At 40.4% G+C, this 12,977-nt stretch overlaps 1 protein-coding gene across 1 annotated transcript in view; it reads left to right on the plus strand.

Annotated features, from left to right (window-relative positions):
* Nucleotides 1-12,977, plus strand: part of SH3RF1 (SH3 domain containing ring finger 1) — a 157,297-nt gene that overhangs the window by 106,192 nt on the left and 38,128 nt on the right. The window lies entirely within an intron of this gene.

The following is a 12,977-nucleotide window of genomic DNA, read 5'->3' on the forward strand; positions in this document are numbered from 1 at the left end:
AATACCAGTTTTTTTTTTATAAAATACAATGGAAGATTTTAACCCCATTAATTTGGAGCTGACTCATGCAAGTTAAACAGTCATTTGGACAAGGATGACATGATTCTTAGCAAGCAAAAAGTCTGAATGAAGTAAGTGCTAAATATGGGATTTTGGATGTTTTTCAGACAGAATTGTATATTATAGGCTTATGGTGAACTATAAATTTTCATTAAGTTTCTCATTTTATTTTGATTCTTAGTCATTTATTTGAAATGTCACTCGCTCAATTTTTCCAGCAACAGAAAAGTCATTTAGCAACTTGCTCCTCTGCCGTAGATAATATGATGTGCAGATAGCATGAAGCACTCGGAGTGGCCTCACAGACAGCTGTTCCCACTCCTTAGTGACTGCCAGAAAGTAAGGCTGCCTTTCTCGGTTCTTCAGTGTCACCTCAGATGTCACTCCTGGCAGACTTTCCCTCTTACCTTATCTGTGGCAATGCCACTTGCTTTACTGCAGACACTCGGTGCTGTGGTAGTGGGGAACAGGGCGCCAGCATTCAAGTCTTGGCTCTACCACTAATTATCTGGGCGACTTTGGGCCTGGTCTCCACGAACTTCTGCACAGGGTGAGTGAGTTCCAGTGACACTGAAGAGAAACGCCTGGCCCCTCCCAAGAGCTGTGTAACCCATGGCTGTGATTGTAATCACCCTTGTTCTTGTTTCTCCTTTTAGCTCTCTTTCCTATCTATTTTAACTATTTTAAGTTATTTGCTGATGGGGCTTTCACCTCCCACCCTCCCTGCCCCCATCAGAATGTGGGCTGGCGTCAGGACCTCGTCTTTCCGGTTTACCTGACCTGCCGTCCTGGCACTGATCCCTCCTGTAGCAGGCTCTCAGTAAATGCTGCTTAAAGGAATGCATGAGCGACCCATGAACTCCTAGAACAAAAGGTTCTAAACCAAAAACAAGCGGTGAATTTTGCAGACTTTTACATTTTTCAGCCTGTACTCCCATCATTCACTACACAGGTGTATATTTTACACCGGAAAGTTACGTTCCTCAAAGCTGGTGGGTCTGAGTGATCTTAGTGAGCTTTTTTCCTTAACTAGACTGGTTACTTGGTCACGCCTTGTTTAGAACTTCCCCAAATTAAATCCACGTTGCTCAAATCCCTTACGTAAGACAGCACAGTCTGCGTGAAGAGTCCGCCCTCTGTAACCTCGGGCGCCGAGCCGGAGGCTGCGCAGGGCCGGCTGCACGGAGAATCCCTGGGGGCTGGGGTTGGGGAGCTGTTGGTCAAAGGATGCAATATTTTAGTCACAAAGGGAATAAAGTCAAAACAACATGGGGACTGTATTTAATAATAATATATTGTATTGTTGAAAAATGTGGAGAGTGGGTTTTAAGGGTTCTTACCACAAAAATGATAACTGAGTGAGGTAATATGTGTATTAACCAGCTCAGTTTCCCATTCCACAGTATACATATCTGAAAACATCATGTCGCACGTGATAAATACATACAATTTTGTCAACTAAAAACATAAGAAGAAAGAAAGGTTCCTTGTACTTTCTGAGATGAATTTTTCACCTGTTTAAGATTATTCCTTCGGGTTACTTAGCATGGAGGTAGGTAGTCTTACTGTCCAGGATCCCCATTTTAAAAATAATCTTACTGAGTTATAAGGTACATTCAATAAACTGCACATCTTTAAAGGGTACAGTTTGGTGAGGTATACTTTGTTGTTTTCAGCTTTTAGAATCGACCCACAGGCAGATCATAGAAGGCATTTCTCTGGCTATAAAATAGAAGATGTTATCAGGCTCGACAGTGGGAGATCAAAGGCGTAGGACTCGGGGTGCACATGTGGCTTCATAGGGCCGGGCGCGGTCCTTCCTCTGCACAGTGACGGACTGGGAGATGCTGTCTGTGTTCCAGAGAGTAAGAGGTGGAGCTTTAGCGACATAGCTTGAAGTTGGCAAGGTGACCCTTGGAGGAGCTAAGAAGAATGGTGTTAACTTTATTTTTTAATGTAAAGCCTTTCCTCTAGAGAATAATGATAGCAGAAGGGCAAAATAATAGTCTTTGATCTAATAATCAAAGAGTTGATTGAACTATATAAAAAGATAGCGTGTCATTTATACTTTTGGATGTATTCCTTTCCTCTAAAATTAAAATATTAACTCAATGTTTATAAAAGAAATTTAGGAAAATTGTAGGCAAGTTGGAACAAGATAATTACTATATTGTTTAGCATCCAAATTTCCACTTCAAACCTGATGTAAGTTAATTTTTATAGGTGGAATTTAGAGATATTGTTGAGGAATCAGGGAGCATGGCTCTGTTGCTTAGCACCATACTTTCACCCTTACTTCTGACTAAAGACATTGGGTCTGCTTTTGAGTAGTCTTTTTTGTTTTTAAAGCTCTGTGGTCTGTGTCCCATGGCGCAGGTTTTTGTATCTTCCGAATGTTGCCGGTTTAATACAAGTAGTTGTTGCTTTTCCTTCTGCCACGGCGACAGAAGAAAGGAGTGCTGCCCCCTGACATTCTAGAGCAAAGGCTCCTCCGAGCTGGCTTAATCCATGTGGCCAGGTTAAGGAGCTGGGAAGGAGCTGTGTAGGCTAGGTAAGGTAAGGAGCTTTATCGGGCTCAGTGTATAGTCCATCTGCTATTCAGCAGCCTCTTTCTAATTTAAGAGTTCCCTTTTCCATCAGGAGAGCATTCTGGGAGCGGAGCTTGTAAAGATCAGTTAATGTTTATTGAGTTCTCCCTGCGTGAACGGACAGTTGCCGGTATTGTGGGTAGTTTCATAGAACATAAAAATGCCGATCTCCTGCCTGGCCTTACTCAGAGGCCTAGGATAATGACCAAATGGTGTCTAACATCCACAGGGACTCCCCATAGGGTTCCCAGATTCTTTAACCTGGTCATATTTTCCTGCATGTACCCAGGGCGACGGCTAAGTTTGCTGCTGGTCATTCCTGGAAAACATATCTTGGGACTGCTGCCTTTGTAGCTCCTCTTCAAGGATATTTCTCTGTCTGTATAGAAAGCTCACCCTTTCTTCAATGTCCATATAAATACTGTCATTTCTCATGAAGCCTTTCTTTCCTAGTTTTCCTATGCAGCAAAATAAATTCTATGAAATGAACAAGCAAACGCACAAAAACCCTCCTCCTTGCTTTGAATTTCTACAATACCCTGTTTGTTCCATTCTTACAGACCTTGCATGTGCCAAGTAAGAGTGGAGTTATGTCTGTAGATGATTTATTGTTTTCTTGTATTCCTCGGGAGCCGTAGCTTATATAAAGTATGTTTTTAATCACTTTATCTCTATAATATAATCATATTCCAGGAAGTTTGGAAAGGAAACAAAATATTCCTAAATCTCATCACATGTAATTTTGGTAAATATGCTTCCATGCTTTAATGATATTACACAGGTGATTTTGCCTTTCTCCACAAATTGTAGTGCCATCAGTTTTTATGACTACAAAATAAACACTCTACTAGGTAGACCATAATTTAGGTAATGAGTTTTACCATTTTTTAGACAAGAGTCTTTTTTAGGGGGACACAGCCAGGATGTGAGAAGTGAATCTCGGTCTCTTTCCTGGCGTCCCAGGCTACTCACCCTGCACTGGCCCCAGAGCACATAGTAACTAGTACTCCTAATGGGGGTACAGAGTCGCTGTGATTATCCAGCTGGGCTCAAAAAGTGTAGAGGACATTTTCATTTTTCATAAAAAATTATGAAAACTTCAAGTACTAACACATAAGAGATGAATTTTCAGAAATGATTCATATTCAATAATTTCAAGTATCTGAAGTTTGCCTTTTTAAAGAGAAAAATCTCAAATTACTCAAAACCATAATATTTTCATGTCCTTTAAGTTTTATTATTTAAATATTGTATTGTTAAATACATTCAAAATTTTGCTAGTAACTAAGGCTTTTTTAATCAGCAACGTTGTTTGGGTTTAATAAACCAAGTGTTAAGTCATTTCTTTTGTCCTGTGAGGAAGACAGAATGAATATTCTGTACTGTTCTGGGCATGTGTGTCCTTACATGGCATATAAATGGCTTGAACAGAAGCATCTTCATTATTAAATCAACAGGAACAAGCTTCTCTATAATGAAAATGGAATGCATTTTAGGATAATTTTCCCTAAGTGTTGCACTTTTTTTTTTCGAGACAGAGTCTCACTCTGTTGCCCGGGCTAGAGTGCCATGGCATCAGCCTAGTTCACAGCAACCTCAAACTCCTGGGCTCAAGTGATCCTCCTGCCTCAGCCTCACAAGTAGCTGGGACTACAGGCATGTGCCACCATGTCCAACTAATTTTTTGTATATATTTTTAGTTGTCCAGCTAATTTCTTTCTATTTTTTAAGTAGAGATGGTAGCCAGGTGAGAGGGGCATGTGTCTTGCTCTTGCTCAGGCTGGTTTTGAACTCCTGAGCTCCAACAATCCTCCCACCTCGGCCTCCCAGAGTGCTAGGATTACAGGCATGAGCCACCGCACCTGGCTTAAGTATCGCTTTCTATGATAAAGATGAATGGCATTGCTTCTCTTAGGCTTCATATATGCATGTGGAGCAAAACTTCTCTACATGCTGAGAAGATGGAAGATCTTAAACAACAGTGCAAAGTCATGAAGGTCAACATCCCTAGTGCAGTATTCTTTGTGTGCCAGGTTCCTTCTTGGCAATCGCCGTGTTACAGCCCCCGCGCACACTCAGACACTCTGTGGGTGGGTATCCAGGGCAGGGGCACGCTTATTCACTGATTTTTAACTGATTGCACATTGCTGTGGAATTTCTGTCAGTGTGTCATTTCACGTTGACAAATTTTTACTTAGAATTTAATGACAATTCCATATTCTTATTTAACCCCTTGAGATACATGTATATTTTTTCCATAGTGTTCTTACATCTGATAATCAGGTTCTGGAAAATAAAATGTGTCATTGGAATGTATACTTTTGGTTAATGGACATTTCTGATTTATGATGTGCATTTAGTGCACAAATACGAGATAGAAACATGCATAAAAAATCTCACGTATTGTCAGGTTCAGTGAGCATGGTGAAGTGAACAGAGGCCGATTTAAAAATATCCACGGATCTCTCTCCCCAGCACCATAATTATTTAATAGATTGCACATCTGTTGCTCCAGAAGTAACAGGTTTAGTGCCTCTTTATCCTTAGCTTTCAGGGTTGAACTTTTCTCTTTTACATCTTTCTGCACATTCATGGTTCACTTCGATGAAGGGTTTCTCCTCCTTCACAGTTGCTGTTAGTATCTTCTCCTCCCAGGCCTTCCACCCTCCGGGAACTCGGTCCCATCATTTGTATCTTTTCTGTTTTAAGTGTCAGTGATCCCCTTTCCCCCATCCCCCTCAATATAGGAAAATGACCCGCCTTTTGCTTCCCTCGTAAATATATCCCTTGACTGCACTGCCCTCAAGTTACGGTTCTACCGCTCTTCTTCCTCTCCCTGACAAGACTCTTAGGAGAATCCTCCTCCCGACCCACTGCCTCTGCTTCCCTACTGTCTGCAGTTAACCTCTGGCCCTTCCCGTCCCTGAAACTGCCCTCCGGTGTGCCACTAACTGCCTTTTCTTAGTTTTTTGTCATTTTGTCTTCCTAATAACATCTACCACTGTTCTTACTCTCCCTGAATCTCTTTGCCTTTTTTTTTTAAATTTTATTTCTGGGGCATTGGCTGGGTGGTTGGCCTGGGAAGCTTTGCAAGGTCTCTTTGTAGACTCTGAGGGCCTTTTGCTTTTCCTCTTGCCCTGCTATTTTCTTCTCTGTTTTTTCCTCCCTAAATCAAAGACTGCCAACCAGTGTGACTCCAGATGACTTTTATGCTTAGCTTGCAGAGTGATTTTGTTTTAATTAGTTGTTAAGATATAAAATCAGGACATTTTACGTCAGCCTAATTTCTACCTTTCCTTAAAGAGAAAAAAAAAATCAGCTGACACTGCCAAGCACTTTTCCCTTGACAGAGGGCAGACACTCCCTGGTCTCCAGAGTATGCCCATCACTCACTGTTGGTCGTATCTGGCCTTCTTCGATTGTTGACGTCCCCTGCCCAAGCTCTGCACCTGTGTGAATTTGCATCTCCTACGCTTAGTCTTAGAAACACATCGTGCTACGTCCTAGGTCCTCTTTCCTTAGCCAGAGAGCACGTGTCTCTGTTTCCCTCTTTTCCCCCATCCGGTACTGTGCGTGGCTCAGAAAACATTTGGCTTAGTAAGAGGTTCCCTTAGGTTGGAGTCTAGTCACCAAGTCTATACCTGACACGGAGGTCTCTGCCTATTGAGCATTTTGAATGGGATTTTTTTGTATGAGGTTGAGAAAAGGTATTTGTGCTTTACTGATGCATAAAACTTTGCAGATCATTAAGTCCAACTTCATGTTGCATATGAGGAACAGGCCAGCACAAGACCAAATGACTTGCCCCAGGCAACAAAGCAAGTACTGACGAGCTGGGTGGGACTCCTCTAAGCAGTGAGAATGACTCGAGTTCCTGTGGTACTTGAGAGCGCACAAAGCACTTTAGCCCATGCGTAGTTCTCCCTGAGGTGTGCAGGATTGATACTGCACCCCATTTTATACAGCTAGGGAAACTGAAGTTGTGGGATTTATGAGGTTCAGCCAAGCTGGCTACTCAGCCGGCGAGGGGAGAGGCCCGACTCTCACCCAGAGCTTTCCCTGTGGTTTTCTCTGATGGTTCTTTGTTCAGCTTCCTAAGCTGAAACTCCTTTCAGGCTCTCAGTGACATGTACCCTCCCTTTGTACCTTCCATTTCAAAATCAGAAACCTGAAAAGGAAAGTTCTAGCTTATTTATTTATTTTTTAACAGCTAGGGCCGACAGAGGTGAAGATAAACAAGGAGGAGCTCAGTAAGTGATGTTCACCTTCCTAACCCAGCGCGGTGAGACGGTTGCTTTGAAAGTCCTTTTCCCCTGGTGGGCAGCAGCGAGGTTTGGATTAGGGGGTCGGTGTTCCTCGCTGTCCTGACCTTGTTGTCGCTCCCAGTGAACTGCAGGGCCTGGGAGGCTTCAGAAAGCTGGACCCTGGGGGTCCGGGGAGAAGCTTCAGTTTCCTTTTCTCTGGTCTGCAAATGTTTTGTGTTTCACGAGCCTCGGGCAGACAGCCCCCTTGTGGTCCAGCCTCCTTCCCAGCCTCCTGAGCTGCGGAGGGTCTGGAGCTGTGAGATGCAGGACACACGTAGTTACTGAGCCGTGTGAACGTGGCTCGTCCAGACTGAGTTAGGTTGCTAAGTACACAACACACATTGGGTTTGAAACACTTAGTACGAAAACAGAATGTACCTATCTCAATAATTTTTTATGCTGAGTACATGTTGATGTGATAACATGTTGGATATATTGGGCTAAATAAAATGTATTATTAAAATGAATTTTACCTATTCCTTTTTATCTTCTTAAATGTGGCTACTAGAAACTTTAAGATGACGCGTGTGGCTCATGTTATATTTCAGTGGCACAGAGGCAGCACTTCTTTCCCATGATATTTCTAAGAGACAGACATTTTCATTCACTTAATGAATATTTGCAGAGACCTAAATGGAGCTGCTGCCTGAAGAAGGCTTTCATATCAATTTTAAGAGACTCTTGAGTAATTCCTTCAATCTCTCCAGTTATTCCTCTTCTGTGGGTAAGTCGTGTATTATAAATGAAGACTGAGCTTGCTTTTCTATTCAGGTCATCCAAAAACAAAAACCTTGTTACCTAAATTGCAGGGAAGAATAGAAGACTAGTGGGAATGCCAATTCCTCGTTGCCATTAGGTAAAAAGCATTTTGCAAAGGACTGTAACGTGAGGCAAAATATTCTCATTTTTGCTAAGACGATGTAAAGGAGCATGCATTTCTATAACATAGCTGGTTTTCTTTAAAGTGTCCAACTTATATGGGGAAGGAACCTTGGACCTAGGGTTGTAGTAGAATGTTGAAGTGCTACATTTAAAACACAGCTTTATAAAGGAGGCATTTCAATCCAGTGAGGAGAAGATGGACTGTTATTTAAATGGTGGTAGGACAACTGCTGAGTCATGAAGAAAAACAAAGTGCTAAGTACTGCTCTACCTTACTCTTTACACAAAACCAGATGGTCATATGGTTCACAGACTGAGATGGAAAAAGAAAGGGCGGGAAGAACATACCATCAAAATAGTAGGGAAAGAATAGGTTTCTTTTTCAAAGTAATTATGGAATAAGAGGATTTTTAAAGTATGATGTTAAATTAAGATGCTATAATGGAAAAGATTGATGTATTGATGCATAAAATAAATATTTATAGCAAACATACATTAAATTAAAAATCAAATTGGGACAATATTTTTGACTTGACAGACATACATATATACATATTATATAGAGAGCACTTTATATAATATAAAAGGAGTATTTATATTAATCTATAAGAAAATACCAATAACCCAATAGAAATATGGATACAGGGTGAAAATAAGTAAATCCTAGAAAAAAGAAAATAGATGCTTAATCTTATTAATATAAAGAGAAATACAAATTAAAACATAATATAGTTTCTTCCGCTAATAGATACTTAAAAATGATTGATAATGCTTAATACAGTTAACAGCTTGGAAAGATTGGGACTTTTATACACTGTTGAGGATGATGAAAATCAATACCTTTTTGGAGTACAATTTGGCAATATTCTTTAAAAAAAAAACATTGTTAAGCTTACATTTTGATTTTACAATTCACTTGTAGGAGTTTACCCTATGGATATGCTTGCACAAGCATGCCAGGATGTCTATAATAAGTGACATCTCTGTACAATGGAATACCGTGCTGTCAGCCTGTCCCTATTGACAGGGAAAGATGTTTATGAAATATTGTTAAGGGAGAGTATGCATTGCTTGGTTTCATTTGTGTTAAAAATTAATAAAGTAGGCCGGGCGCTGTGGCTCACGCCTGTAATCCTAGCTCTTGGGAGGCCGAGGCGGGCGGATTGCTCAAGGTCAGGAGTTCAAAACCAGCCTGAGCAAGAGCAAGACCCCGTCTCTACTATAAAAAAACAGAAAGAAATTAATTGGCCAACTGATATATATATAAAAAATTAGCCGGGCATAGTGGCACATGCCTGTAGTCCCAGCTACTCGGGAGGCTGAGGCAGAAGGATCACTCGAGCCCAGGAGTTTGAGGTTGCTGTGAGCTAGGCTGACGCCACGGCACTCACTGTAGCCTGGACAACAAAGTGAGACTCTGTCTCAAAAAAAAAAAAAAAAAAAAAAAAAAAAAAAAAAAAATTAATAAAGTAAATACATGTATAACAGTGTCTACATAGGAAATATATGGAAGGATATGTTCTCAATGTTCATCTGGGATTACAGGTTACATCTGGAGAAATGGGTTTGGAAGAGACGTAACTGAGAACTGGTTGGAACCTTTTACTTTGTACTTCATGATGCTCTTTACTATTTATTTATTTCCTTTTTAAAAATAATCAACATATATTACTTTTAAAATACATTTTTAAAGTATTTGCGTTTTGTAAAAACGTATTAGTTCAGAGATACTCTAGAGGGTTGTGAATCAAAGTAGTTTCCTCTCAAGCCTACGATTTGTTTTCTTTAGTGCTCAAAAGCTCGAGACTAATTCATCTGTAAAGCTTCATGTTCACCTTAGTTCTTGTTAGGAAATTTTTTTTCTCTTTAAAAAAGTGTAAGCTCTGTGTTTTACAAAGACCATATTCTCTTCAGCAAAGAGGGCAACCACACACAAAATATTTATTTTTAATACTTCTTAAGCTGCCTTTAATTATTTTGTCAGTATTTCCTCTCTTTTATACTTTTGATAACTCTCAAAAACAAATTCTTTCTAAATTTTAGGCTTTTCCTCAAAAAAGCACATAAGAATTTTAAGAATAAATCCCTGTAGTCCCTGCTTTTAGCTCTAATATACTGAATTTTACCCTGTATCCAACTGAAGTCTTATTAAAGTTCCTTGCCAAATGCTTGGAAGAAGGTATTTTAGGATACAAATTTATTTTGCAGTTGATGAGTGTGCAGTGCTAACATTAAAGGTCATGGTTAGATAAATGTCACAGAAAGCCCACACTACTGAGCCCAAATAAGCATTCATAAGTGAATTTTATCAAAATTCCACTAAAAACTGTCAGATCTTTGCTTTTCTAGTGTAACCAAAGGTTAAGTTACACTTAAAGCCTCTTTAAGTTTCTTCCAGATTTACTTAATGCCTGTACCAAATAGTCTTAACTTTATGATTTTCTCTGGAACTTATAAAGGAAGCAAGGAGCAGTAGTAGTTTTTAATACTAATGTATGCTACTTCAGAAGAAATCTAAAGTAAAATTTTAAAATATGATAACATCTTTACTAATATTGCTGTCCGTGCATAAAAATGAAATGCAGAAAAAATATACTAGGCTATTTAGAGGACTGGAGATAGAAAAATGAACCGTGTCTATTTAAAATGAGATTATGCATTATACGTGTGGAGAGCTAAAATAAAAATAAAAGTCATGGGCTCCAAGCTACCTATTGTATAGATGAGGAAGCAATAGAGGTAAAGTTGCCCCTTAAGGTAACAAAGGTAGTTAATGGCTGAGCTAAAACTAGAACTGCGGTCTCTGCCTGCCAGCTTGCCAGCTCTGTCACTCCAAGACATGTCTACCTGCACACAAACGCTTCTGCGTGTGACCATATTTTTCTAAGCTTGCCAACTCCGTGGTCCAGCACTTCCACTCCCGGACATATGCCCAGTATTCAGATGAGTGCTTCTGTCCACCAGAAGGCATTTTATTCACAGCAGCACTTTCTCAATGACCAAACCTATTGGAAGGAAGGAGAGAAAGAAAACCCCAGGTCAATCAGCAGTAGACTGATATTATAGTATATTCACACAGCAGACTATTGCACAGCAATTACGAAGAACCACCGACTCGTGGTGCAATGTGGCTAAATCTCAAAAAGCATGTTATTGAGCAAAAGTAGCCAGACGTAAGAAATTATGGAAAATGCTGTTATTTTTATGTCTGTTTATAAGCTACTTAAGAGCAGAGACCATTTCTTTGCCTTGATAGCACATAATACCGGTAGGTGCTCCTTGTATATTTATTTTAATGGAAAATATGTGATAATGGAAAAAGACACAAGGGAAGAAGCATCAGTATTTTTCTGATAAGAAAAACAGCAGAAAATATAGGGAACAATACTCTAATTCTCAGATGTTTCTACCAGAGCACAGCATGAGGAACCCTGAAATACCAACACAATATTAACTAGAGCTGACACTTGGCTAGGTATGACCATGACGAGACTGTGGTAATTGTTCAGAGTCTTTCAAGGTCGGCACAGCGGATGGAGCCTATTGTTTGACCCCAGAATTAATCTAAACACGGTATCAAGTAGATGTGATAGTTTCCTCTATTTATATTTTTGGCCTCCACGAGGAGGAAGTCTTCTCAACTCCTGTCCCTACTGCTGACTCCAGGGAACAGGTGTGCGGCGTTGATTGTCAGAGTCCAGTGCGCTGATTAGGTTCATGCTTGTGAGGATTTGTCCCCAGGGGTCTAGATCAGCCTACAGTGGAGGAGGCGTTCTTTGGCTCCTCTCCTCTGGCATTGCGGGCCGTGCTGTCCCCTCATTTCATGAGGGTGTTGGGTTTGGGACGTGAGGGTGTTGAGGGTGTTGGGTTGGTGGCTCACTGCAGTTTATTAGAGCTCCGCAGAGAGCTTAGGGCCATTCCCACCATAGCACGTTACCTTTCTGCTTTGGGGCATTTGATTCTCCTAGACCAAGATGGGATTTGTAAATTCTGGATCTCTTGGCCAAACGCCGTTACAGTGCTCTAATAGAGCCAGCCTTTCTATTTTTTTTTTATTTTAGCGTATTATTAGGGTACAAGTATTAAGGTTACGTATATTGCCCATTCCCCTCCTCCCCCCTCGAGTCAGAGCTTCAGGCATGTCTATCCCCCAAACGTTGCACATCTTACTCATTGTGAGCCAGCCTTTTATTAAAGGCATTAACTGACACAATGGTATAACTGACACAATGATATAACAAAAACATATTAAGAATTCCCACCAACCTTTTTATGAGGTTCCCCCAAAATATATATAGAGAGGCAGGTGGCTAATGGACATGGAAGTGCCTGTTGAATGGTTTCATTCTTTGTCTTCTTGCTCTTTCCTTGATCCCCAAACACGGACCGCAAGGAGTCCTCATCATCCTCTTTCTCTGCCCTTTGGTACTTCAGGCATTGATGGGTGTTATCTGGCATTACTGCCTGTTATTTCTGAAAGTTTATCCCATGGGAAAACTTCTTGTAGTCTGAAGAAGAGATATGCTCATTTTTGAAAAAGATTGATCCTACTAATTATAGATCATACAAGCCACCTGAATTCGAGTCCCCAGGGAGCCACAGGAGCCAACTGTCAGTCAATTTGCAATCATCTTAGAGGCACACGCAGGCTGCTGAGCTGCAATTGACATAGCTTTGGAGGAGCTGGTTGTGCCCGAGCAAGTTCATTTCATAAAACTTTGACCGACAGGATTTCTACCCTCCGAGTAGAGGGTCTCATCAAGAGGGCGAGAAGACATGGTCCAAGCAATTTAGGTAGATAGAAAAAAAAAAAACCGAGGGATGATGTTGTTTTATATAAAGATATTTGTGAAGTGCTAAGCATATAATGCTGAAATGGGAAAAAAATGTCTCTATTTCTCCTTAGTATTACCTAAATTACCTTTGAAAAGTTTATTATTTTTCACCTCAATTTTTATGAGAAGTTAAGCCATGTGCTCAATGTTTTCCCATTATTGTAATATGTAGGTAAGTTTTATGCAGCTTGTTATCATTGAAGCTTGCCGGAAATGTTTTATTTTACCTTGGGGAAAACAAAAGGCTTGTGTTCTTTCCTTTCTTGCTGATATTATCAGCATACTGCACAGATTTTGACCCCTTGTCC

This window comes from Microcebus murinus, chromosome 15 (genome assembly GCF_040939455.1).
Source record: "Microcebus murinus isolate Inina chromosome 15, M.murinus_Inina_mat1.0, whole genome shotgun sequence".
Taxonomy (NCBI): domain Eukaryota; kingdom Metazoa; phylum Chordata; class Mammalia; order Primates; family Cheirogaleidae; genus Microcebus; species Microcebus murinus.